The sequence below is a fragment of the Papaver somniferum genome, unplaced genomic scaffold, assembly GCF_003573695.1.
Source record: "Papaver somniferum cultivar HN1 unplaced genomic scaffold, ASM357369v1 unplaced-scaffold_28, whole genome shotgun sequence".
In the NCBI taxonomy this organism is placed as follows: Eukaryota; Viridiplantae; Streptophyta; class Magnoliopsida; order Ranunculales; family Papaveraceae; genus Papaver; species Papaver somniferum.
The window spans coordinates 38,061-50,415 of NW_020638818.1; positions in this window are offsets into that span (position 1 = coordinate 38,061).

The window sequence follows — 12,355 nt, forward strand, 5'->3', positions numbered from 1 at the left end:
CTGGAGTTCTGCACATCTCTTCGATGCTTTTCATGGACAAAACTTTTGGTCCTCCAAGACTGGTTCTAACAGAAATAATGCCATAATGACTACAAATCCTTGAAATGAGAGAAGAAAAGCCAAGAGTCTTCTTTTAAGTATGTTTTACACTTATCATCTGATGAATAACAAGGCCACAGAAATCAATCTTCCTCCCTTCAACAATGTAGTAGACCAACTCAGCAAGAGGTCTGGTCCAAAACTGTTTGTCAATTGTGTTGGGCATCAAGTTTGCCACCATTAGTTTCCCAGCAACCTTGAGGAACAACTCAGCATCATGAACATCAATCTTACTATCCCCACAGGATACATCATTTGCAAGAAGAAAGTTTTAGAGCTCATTTGGAGAAGGTCTCAAATGCTCAGGTTGCGGTAATTGGAAATCACCAACCCGGAAGAAGTTCAAGAGTTCAACAATTTTTTGACGATTTACAAGAAAAACTTTATTTCGAACAATGGTCTTGAAAGTGAAGTTAACTGTGTTAGGTTCATGCAGGTTTGCATATAATTGAGTTGTCATTTCTATATGCGCTGCTCCCATGAGACGAAGAATTATACCCCATTCATGATTCTTAAAGAAACCAGGAAGATGTTCTACACTAAGTTCTGAGGAATCATAAATCCTTTCCATAATAGGCTTTTTTGTATTATATTCCACATAATAACTTTGAGCCTCATTATCAACGAACCTAGTTTGCATGCTTGGATCAAAAAAGGTATCTTCACTATTTTGAGCACCTGAACTCTCACCACGACTTGGTCTCTTCCTAGATGCCATTGAAAATTGAATAAAACTTAAAGAGAAGATGAAGAACTTACTGGGTACTCGAACTGCCGTTAATGGTGAAGCTCCAGAACTGAAGGGAAAAGCGAGACAGAGACAAACCCGTTGAGTAGTTTTTTGTTGTGAATCCAATAGTAACAAGAACACTCAAAACGATTGGGAAATAAGTTTTTGGAGATTACGAGTTTGCGAACTCTTGGGTTTTTCTTTTTCGTTCTCGAACTGTTGAGAAGAAAAGGTCAAAAGAACGAGAAGAGTTCTTTCTATTTTTATGTGTAAGTGGGATGCAATCTGAACTGGCTATGTACGTTCGGGAACACGGTTCTAACACATAATGGTTACAAGTTCAACGTACATGAACCGCATGAATGCAAACAAAGGCTTGTTTTTTTATATTACACTATGTTTTGATAAGCAAAAAAAAATTTTAGCACCAACAAAATATCTTGTGGATATTTGTAGCCTAAAACAAATTTATGCTTATGGAGAATCAAAATATATATGAGAAATTTGGAGCAACATAATCAACAAAAATTTCCCTTGAGCAAATTTTGTTGTATGGTTAAGAAGACACAGTACAAAGTAACCTTGCACACCATGACACCAATAAAGAGTTTTTTTCCCAACTACTTTTGCATTCAACAAAGTTGAGAAAACATCCAAGAATTTTTTTTTAGTATTTTCACAAAAGACTTCAAAGGAACACACATAGATTGGTGTCCCTAATGTCTTATTCTAAAACTTATTAAAAACAGTATCTGCAGATAATGTTTAGTACTGCATAGGGAAACTCTTTTAGTGTAAAGAGACATCCTAACTTTTTCACAAACGAAGGAAATACAATTATATTGACAAGGTGTATAATAATTTTGGAATGAGTCATGCTTTGAGATGATCTTGCCTGATAGATGAGTTTTAGACTCCTCTCGTAATTTAGTCAGTTTGTTACAACCGTTTGGATTACCGAGAAGAGGAATATTATTCATCATAACTTGATTTAGTTTATCAAGAGAATCTTGTTCTTTCTGGAGATATAACTCAACATCAAGAGAGAAACTATCAAGTTTCTTTTCATATCCTGAAAATATTTCAAGGGATTTTGAATGTGGAACAGGTTGAGAGAGAATATCTTCTACAGATTTTGTCAAATAAGTCATGAAAGAAAAATTTGAATCCCCAGGATCTGGTGGTACGTTTATAGAGATAACACTTTTGTCCATATAGTCAGATTTCTACAAACACAGAATTATGAGGTCTTAGCATGTTTTCCTGCTCTGATACCAATTGAAGAAGCGAGCGTATAACAACCACACCCAATATTTATTTTGGCAATCTGTATGGACTCAATCCAATATAATTCCAAAAGAATCAACTAGACAGTCAGACTCAATCAAGGAAAGATATCCAAGAGTTATATCTCTTTCCCAAATCAATCAGCAAATCAACTAGATAAAATCCGTGAACTGATTGGTATGAGAATAACTTGGATGGTACCAAAGACCAATGCCCAAGTGTTAATCAATTTATATCAACAACTAAAGGTTGGATTTACCAATTTATTGAACTATGCACAACCTGTGATATTTCAATTATATAAACAAATATAATGCGGAAAGGAAATAATACAAACACCATAAGTTTTGTTAACGAGGAAACCGCAAATGCGTAAAAACCCCGGGACCTAATCCATATTTGAACACCACACTGTATTAAGACGCTACAGACACTAGCCTACTACAAGTTAACTTCGGACTGGAATGTAGTTGAGCCCTAACCAAGTCTCACACTGGTTAAGGTACAGCCGCGTTCCTTACGCCTCTGAATCCCAGCAGGACTCTACGCACTTGATTCCTTTAGCTGATCTCACCCACAACATGCTACGACCCAAAGTCGAAGACTTATAAACAAATCTGTCTCCCACAGAAAAGTCTACTCTGATAGCTAAATCTGTCTCCCAGAGAAGTACCTATGAAGTTTTGTTCCTTCTTTTGATAAATCAAGCTGAACAAGAACCAATTGATAATCCGATCTTATATTCCCGAAGAACATCCTAGAAATATCAATCACTCACAATAAATTAACTATATGGTAGTAGAAGAAGTTATTGTGGAATCACAAAGAATAAGATGAAGATCTTTATGATTACTTTTTATATATTACCTATCAGAGATAAATATCGAGAAAATCTTAGTGAAGATAGTACTCAATACGATAGAACAAGTGACATCAGAACACGCAACTGCAGATAAAATAATTGGGTCTGGCTTCACGAACCCTAAATGAAGTCTTCAAGTCGTTAACCTATAATGGTTTTAGAAAAACCTAGGTTAAAGGAGAATCGACTCTAGTCGCAACTAGGACACAGGAAAGTATCGGGATTAGGTTTTCCATTTGCTAGAGGTATCCCTTATATAGTCTTTCAAATCAGTGTTTGCTTACAATCAAAGCTAAGATAGCTTAGAAACAAATCATTCAATATTCACCGTTAGATGAAAACCTGATTTAAGATTCAAGCTAAGTTTTCTTAAAACCAAAGCAATATCTCTCCACTGTTAGATGGTCTTAGCTTGTTACACACAAATCAAATATACCTTCATTTAGATATGGGTAACCGTACCTAAACATGTATATTGAGTTGGCTCAACAATAGTTAACCGAAGTTAGCCATATGAACACTTTTGTCTTAACCACATTCATCTAACACTTCTAGATCAAATATGATGATCAATAAATTATTAAAGATAATCAAATGAATCTAATTGTGTTACTCATATAGTTTTTCAATTGTTTATATCTCATAGAAGTATACAAGAAACAATTGAAACAAAATCGGATTGATTCATGAGAATCAATTCATGAACATTAAGCCACGGTTTCCAAAGATTGCATTCCTTAATTCATAAATGTATTTTTTTTCATGAGTATGAAAACATACTTAACCGATTTCAGAACTTTAACCACTAAGTTTGCAAACGGGTATGCAAACTATAGTTCCGGACTTTAGTCTTGTCCAGCAGTTTGCAAACCGGTATGCATACTGCCGTTCCTTAACTCAGGTAGAACCGTTCGCATACTGGTATGCAAACTTGGTTCCCGAACTTTAACAGTTAAAACCATTCGCATACTGGTATGCAAACAAGGTTTCCGGACCTGAATCATACCACAATAGTTTGCATACTTGTATGCATACTGTGTTGTATCCATACAAAGGTTAATTGTTCTAAACTCCCATTTCAATCGTTGAAACATCCTTAGAAGACGACAATGGATGTTTCACACATACCGTTAGCTTATAAGTAATTTTCAAGTGATTGAATGATCAGTATGAAACTTTCCGAGTCAACATCATATGATTGTCTCACACAAATCATGTAAGATGTTTCAAGGTAATTTTCACATGATCATCTTTTAACTTATTATTTAGTTTCCAACAAATAAATCGTTTCAAACTAAACTCGTCAAGAATAATGATGAACATAGCTAAAGAAAAAAGCTTACAACATATATTTCAAGAAATAGATAAGAGAGATAGCCTCGGCTCGAAATATCAAATGTATATAATATAAAAGTATATATAGCTATACGACTTAGTATTATTAGGAGATAGAATAAAATTGACTTTGAGTGATAGATAAGTTTTAGTCTCCACATACCTTTTGTTGATGAAGTTCCTCCAAACTCTCCTCAGTAGATCTTCGTCTTCAATCGATGAACGCCGTGAAGTCTAAAGCCCAAGTACACATTCTATCTTAATCTAAGACATAGCTATAAGTAGACTAGAAATCAAGACTTCTAGTTTTGATCACCTAAACTTGACAAACAAGCTTGAGATAACAACACTTGCGAGTTCGATAGAGCAGTGCTCTAACATTACTCTTCTCTGGTTAGCTCTTATGTGGAAATATTTTGAGTTTCTGTCCATGTCATTGTGAAAATGGTTTCTTGACATCTGCCTGTTAGAGATAGATTGGATGCCATTGAACTTTTCTATCTCTTGTTCAACTTTGATAACTTCAAATGTATTGCTTCCTTGAAAATCAGTAACTTGCAAATGTTTTAAGTTTTGTTGTAGTTCAGTAATTCTTAATTGGGAGTAAATAAGACTGCTTCTCTTCTCCTCCTGATAAGTCACCTCTTTTTTTTTGTAGAAATCCGGTTTATAGTATTCTCAAATCTTAAAAAATAATGAAAAAGTTATATAAAAATAAAAACGAAACAACAAAATCACTAAACATGTGTAGTTGGGGTCTAAAATTTTGGATAATTTAGGGATTTGGTTTCATTTTGAATTCAACTTCTTTGAATTTTCAGTTCGCAACCACCAATGACAATCAATATACGACTCTGAAACTTAAACTTATGAATGAAGCAAACTTACGATAGCTCAAAATATGTTTTGGTATCTAACATTTACAATTTTTTGGATTTGACATACTGACACTTGTAAGATCAATCCGAACGTGCTCTCTCAGATGTATACTTAGGGTCTAAATACCGGATAATTTAGGGATTTGGGTTCATCCTGAATTCAACTTCCTTTAATATTCAGTTTTCTACGTTTGCAACCTTTAATGACAATCAATATAACTCTATAACTTAAACTTATGGATAAAGCAGACTTATAGGGATTTGGTAATTTCTTTCTGAATTCAACTTCCATGATTTTTCAGTTTGCGATCACCGATGACAATCAATATAAGACTCTGAAACTTAAACTTACAAATGAAGCAAACTTACAATAGCTCGATATATGTTTTGGTATCTACCATTTACAATTTTCGACCTACTAAAACTTGTAGGTTTCAATCGAGACCTTCTCTCGCAAATGTATTAAGTAAGCGTGTACTGTTATATCACATTAGTATATATGAGCCTTGAAAAAGTAGTGAAAATATTTTCACGACCGTTTTGTAAAACTTGCTCCAAAACATAATCGATGTGTACATATACTTTGCAGTATAAATCTCAGATTTTGACTCGTATTAAAGTATAAACTACTGTAAAATAGTAAATGATTAGTTAGTATATTTCTTGAAGAGTTTTCAGTTTTGAGATGGGTGAAACACATTTATAGAAACCGGTGAACTAACAACATGTTTGATTGAAAAATTTAGAGTCCAATCCGATTCCTTGGATTTTTTTTCTTAATTACAAATTAAGGTGTCTAGTGGGCAGAATTAATCGAATGTTTACGATTTTTTTTAATAGAACATAAATTGCATTAGAAACTAAAGATCGTATGACATGATGTTCTCACCGTTATCAATTTCTTCCAGAACCTTACATTAAACAACGTTATATCTAGAATTAGGTTCTACAAAAAATAGTTTTTTCCATCTATTTCATTTCGCCAGTTTATCTTCCTTGTTGTTCAGGTCTTTATCCACAGACTCCTTCCGCCCCAAATTAGATGACCTAGTTGTAGTTTTCACAATTCTTAAGGCATGGAGTAAAATGGAGAATTTTTAAGTATTTTTTACAGTTATACTCTTATGGATAATTACTAGTAAAATTTAGAAATTATTTATCTCTCAAATTATCCAGCGAATATACGTAAGTTTTATACCATCGGAAAGCATTTTAAAACACTTACGTGACGAATATAAACATGGCTTTCAAATTATACATATTTATTATAATAATAATAATAATAATAAAGCTTGCAACATAACTCAGCTGGTTTTGGTCCAGTGCAGCAACGTTTGGCCACCTTACCTATCAAGTTCGGTGGTTTTGGGGTTTACACCATGACAGATACAGGCAAGTACTGTTACTTAGCCTCGTATGCACAAAGTCATCTCTTACAGCACAGCATTTTAAAGCTTGCTTCCTCTTCAAATCCAAGCCCTTGTTTTTGAGTATGCTTTGGTGACATTTACATAGGTCTGTGGTACTACAGTTTCCAACTTCGATATCAGAGATGTTGCCCCCATTTTATGAAGACCCTGGCAGCAAAATACTCTGACTTCGTTAAGGAAACCCTACCCTCAAGCTTTACCTTGAATGAAAGAGAAGCTCTCTTATGACAACACAACCGGGAGAAGCATGTTATCGACTTTCTTAAAGTTATTCCTATCGCCGGGTTAAATCAAGCGGTTGGGCCAAGACAATTTAGCGATGTGCTTCAATACCGCTTAGGCATACCCTTCTTTGAAGCTGGGAGCTCGTGTTCTATATGTGCACGACCTATGGACCAATACGGTGATCATGCAATACATTGTGCGAGTGAAGTGGGTATCAAGTTCAGGCATGATATAGTTAGGGATGGCTTTGCTGACATGTGCTACAAAGCTGAAGTGGCTGCAAGGAAAGAAGTTTCTTTGGGATTTCTCGCCAACAGTGCCAAATCTTTGAATCCCTTGGATGTCCTTGTCTACAACTGGATAGATGGTAAAGATGTTTTCTTTGACGCCACAGGGTCTCCCCGTTTACAAGTGCTAGAACTCCCTCCTTCACTCCAGGCCATGCCATTTCAGCCGCCGTGTCTCGTAAGGTGCATGAATATCAATAAATATGTGCAAGACACGGCTATGGCTTTCAGGTTTTAGCCTTCACTACCTTAGGTGAATTAAGTGACGATGTTGTCACTTTTCTTAAGTGTTTGAAGAACTGCCTTATTAGATATGACGCCAATCATAAAATTGGTAGTTCTCTTTTTCATAGATTAGGTATTATTATCCAAAAGGGAGTTGGCGCCCAGCTTGTGGCTAGAATTCCAATGCACCATGTGTTAGTGATTTCTTCAATCAATAATAATAATAATTTACTAAAAATAATAATAATAAAAATAATAATAAGGAGAGAGAGAGTCCGGCGAAGAAGACAATGATTTCTGGTGATTGAAAACCAGTTCGTCGATCTTTGATTTCTGGTTTTTCAACGGTCATTCTATTACTCCTCTTCCTCTTGTTATTGTTTGCCGCATATGGAGATGCAGTTTTGATACCCTAGAGGTTTTAGCTCAGGCCACGTGCGGCTACTTTTAGGGTTTTGGGGTTTTCCTGTTGTTTCATGAAACTGAGCTCGACCTTTTTCCCTGAGAAGAACGTTCATACGCATCTCAGTTTATTTTCCTGTTGTGTTCATGTCTCGGACTCGAGCTAGGACGTTTAACAGCCTGAAAACTGAGCTTACCAGTCCTTCTTCCTTACAGACATCATCCCAGATTTGATACCCTAGAGGTTTTAGCCCACCTCAGGTGCGGATACTCTTAGGGTTTTGGGGTTTTCCTGTGGTTTCATGAAACGGAGCTCGACCTTTCTCCCTGAGAACTTCGACCTTGCTCCCTGAGAACGTTCAACAGCACAGACGTCAGTCTCAGAGATGTTCATACGTAGCTCAGTTTAGTTTTCCTGTTGTGGTCATGTCTCGGACTCGAGCTAGGACGTCTAACAGTCTGAAAACTGAGCTTACCAGTCCTTCTTCCTCACAGACATCATCCCAGGTATGTGTTCCTCCGGATTTCTTATCGCAATCATCTTCACAGGGGTCAGTTTCTTCCCAGGGACAAGGTTCTCAGAGGGACAAGATTCCTTGTCCGTTTGAGAGTTACGATGGCTGTAAGGGTGGAAGGGGAGGTAAAGGCTATGCCCGGAGTGCCATATACCATCACCTTATGGATCATCACTTCCCAACTGAACATGCGAAATCAGTTTGCCAAAACCGGATAACATCGACTGAGAGCTGTTTCGCATCATGGGAAAACGTACTAAGGGATATGCAGAGCTGGTTATGCTTGGAATGTATGCACATTCACGCCTGGAAGATGTCTTGCAGGTCACAAACTCATCCTGCGAAGGTAGTCCAATGTCCTTTTAACAACGTAGGAGTAGATTTTTTGATCTACGGTGATGAGAAGCCAGTTGGTGCGGTTCAGAAATGTCCTGCTGATGCTGTTGTTGCAGTTCAGAGACCACATATATATCCTGCTGATGCTGTTGATGCAGTCCAGAAGCCACAACCTGATGCAGTCCAGAAGCCATTGCCCGTTGATGCTCTCCTTTCTGCTGTTAGCACAGATTATGCTGTGAAGCCAATGCAGGTATACGCTGTTGATGCAGCTGTTGTTGGTCCGGATTCAGCTGGGTCAACTGAACAGTCAGCTGAACCGGCGCTGGCTGACGCAGTTCTTTCTTCCACTGTCCAAGCTGATTTATGTGAATATGGAAGCCTCAATGTAGAATTATTAAACCAGGTGTTGTTGAGACAGATTGCCACCACGGTAAGTATTCTGGCACCCTGCAGGCTAACTTTTTCTCGCATCCTAAAATCATCTCTGGACTCCGTGATTGCGAATCCAGTGAGCATTGCGGCCTGGGTTCGTTTGTTGTTGCTGCCCACCTGTACTTTAAATTTATTTGTGCCTAACAGTTCCATAGAGGAACGATCCGGGTGTCGAAAAAAGATGCAAATCGCGTCTATAAAAAATGCCTTGACGATTTGGAGAGAGCCTGCGGGATGTACCACTTTGGTTCGACAACTACTAGGTCTGACCAAGACTCCCCCGAAACAGAAACAACCGAGTAAGAAGAGCAGTAAAAAGCTGATTGCTTGTAGGCAGAAAATGATTTATGGACATTACACAGCGGATATTCGCATTCTTTCGTCCAGTGGTGTGGCTCCTCCAACTCCGGACAAATTATTCGAACTTCAGCAAAAACATCCTCCTGCTGGACTGCCTCTGATACCACCGGAAGACATCTCGACACCAGCCTTACGTGTTATTCCCAAAGATGTCCTCCTTGCCCTCAAAAGCTTCCCTAAAGGTACCTCGTGTGGGCGAGATGGCCTCAGGGCTCAACATTTGTTGGATGCTATAAGTGGAGCCGGTGCTGCCGTTGCTGAGGAGTTATTGTCGTCTATTACCGGTGTTGTTAACCTATGGCTCTCTGGTAAGTTCCCTTCCATTATGGGTGAGTTCGTAGCTAGTGCGCCCCTAACTCCATTATTTAATCCTGGCGGCGGTCTGAGACCAATTGCAGTCGGTACCATCTGGCGTAGACTTTGCTCGAAATTGGGTGCCACGTCTGTCACAAAGGATATGACCGAATACCTAGCTTATCAGTATGGTGTTGGTATTCCTTGTGGTGGGGAAGGTATTTTGCACTCTGCGAATAGGTTATTGGAGATAATGGGTGCCGACCACACCCGGTGTATGTTGTTGATAGACTTCTCAAATGCTTTCAATCTTTTCGACCGTTCCACTATAATTAAGGAGGTGAGAACCCATTGTCCAAGCATCTCTTATTGGGTCGAGTTTTTCTATGCGAAACCAGCTAGGTTGTATTATCAAGATCATGTTCTCTCTTCTGCCATGGGTGTTCAACAGGGTGATCCCCTTGGTCCTCTTTTATTTGCTTTGGTTCTTCATCCTCTTGCCGAGAAGATTGCTACTAACTGTACTTTAGACTTCCATGATTTGTACTTAGATGACGGCACTATTGCGGGTGATACTATGGAAGTGTCTAAAGTTCTTAAAATTCTCCAGGAAGATGTACCTAGCTCTGGTTTACACTTGAACATCGCGAAGACGGAACTGTTTTGGCTATCTTATGATCCGAGACGAGATTTGGACAATGTCTTTCCTACCAATATTGGTAGACCAGCGGGTGGTGTTACACTTCTTGGTGGACCGGTCAGCTTGGATATGGAGTTTTGCAGCAACATTGTTCGGGGTCGGGTGGATAAAACCTTGCAGCTTATGAATAATATTCAAGAACTACAAGACCCCCAAAGTGAGTTGTTGTTGTTGCGTAGTTGCGTTGGTGTCTCAAGGTTATATTTCGCTCTTCGCACCACCTGCCCCGAGGCACTCCAAGTTGCAGGGTCTCGCTTTGATGACCACCTTATGCAGTATCTGCGCCGGCTTGTGGTTGGAGATGGGGTTGGTTTTGGTTTGATTCAAAAACGATTACCCACCCTTCCAATCAAAGATGGTGGTTTTGGCGTACTCACTATGCAGGATACTATGAAGTACTGTTACTTAGCATCTCAGGCTCAGACTCAACACTTGCAGAATTCAATTCTGAAGCTGCCAGCAACAACTGAACTGTCTCAAGGTTTTCAACACGCGATACAAGGCTTCACCCAAGCTTGTGGTCTATCCTTATCCGATTTCAACATCAATGACGCTGCCCCCCATTTCATGAAGTCTCTGGAAGTTATCTACTTCGGTGTTGTCAAGGAAAAGGTACCTTCTTGCTTCTCGTTATCTACGCGTGAATCCACCATTTTTCAATATAATAGGGAAGAGCATGCAATGGATTTTCTTAAGGTTATCCCTATTCCAGGGCTTAACCAAGTTGTTGGGCCTAGACAGTTCAGTTCTGTCCTACAGTATCGTTTAGGGATACCTCTCTTTGAGAAGGATAACAAATGTGCATGTTGTGGTAAACATATGGATATTTTTGGAGATCATGTTATTCATTGTGCTAGTGAGGTAGGGCTTAAATTTAGACATGACATGGCCAAAGATGTCTTAGCGGATATATGTTACAAAGCAGGGATTGTGGCTAGGAAAGAGGTGTCTCTAGGGATTATTTCAGCAGACAACAAGGAACTTCGGCTGGCGGATATCATGGTCTATAACTGGGAAAACGGCAGAGATGTGTGTATGGATGTCACCGGGGTTTCTCCTTTTACTAGTGCTAGGACTCGCAACTTTATACCAGGGTCTTCTATTTCTGCAGCCATCACTCGCAAGAACAATAAGTACCTGGACAAGTGCGCTTCACTCGGCTATGGTTTTGGGGTTCTAGCCTTTACCACTTTCGGGGAGCTTAATCCTGATTTAACATCCTTTTTAAAGAGATTGAGAAATTGTATGGCTAGACATGATGCTAATTTTAAGATAGGTAATTCTCTTTTTCACAGACTAGGAATAGTTATTCAAAAAGGTGTTGGTGCCCAGCTTGTTGCTAGGTTACCCGCCTTCCCCTGTAATACTGATTTTGATTCATAATAAAAGCCTCAGTGGCCCCTTTTATAATAATAATAATAATAAAAATAATAATAATATGGTGACCACACCCTACACTGTGCAAGTGATGTTGGTCTCAAATTTAGGCATGACTTTCTCAGAGATGGCATTTCGGATATGTGCTACAAGGCAGGTGTTGTCGCAAGAAAAGAAGTCACATTGGGCTTTCTCTCAGACACTCCAAATGCAAAGGATTTAAAAGCGCCGATGTTCTTATCTACAATTGGGAAGATGGGAAGGACGTTTGCTTTGATGTCACAGTTGTATCCCCTTCTACGTGTGCCAGAACACGCAACTTCACACCGGGTCATGTTATCTCTTCCGCGATTTCACGTAAGCGAACTAAATACTTTGACAAGTGCTTGTCACATAGCTATGAGTTCAATGTTTTGGATTTTACTACCTTTGATGAGCTTGGCGAAGACGTTATCATATTCATGAAGAGATTGAGAAACTGCTTTATTCGTCATGATGCTAATCATAGAGTTGGTGGCTCTCTGTTTCATAGATTAGGCATTATTATTCAAAAAGGTGTAGGTGCCCAGCTTTTCGCT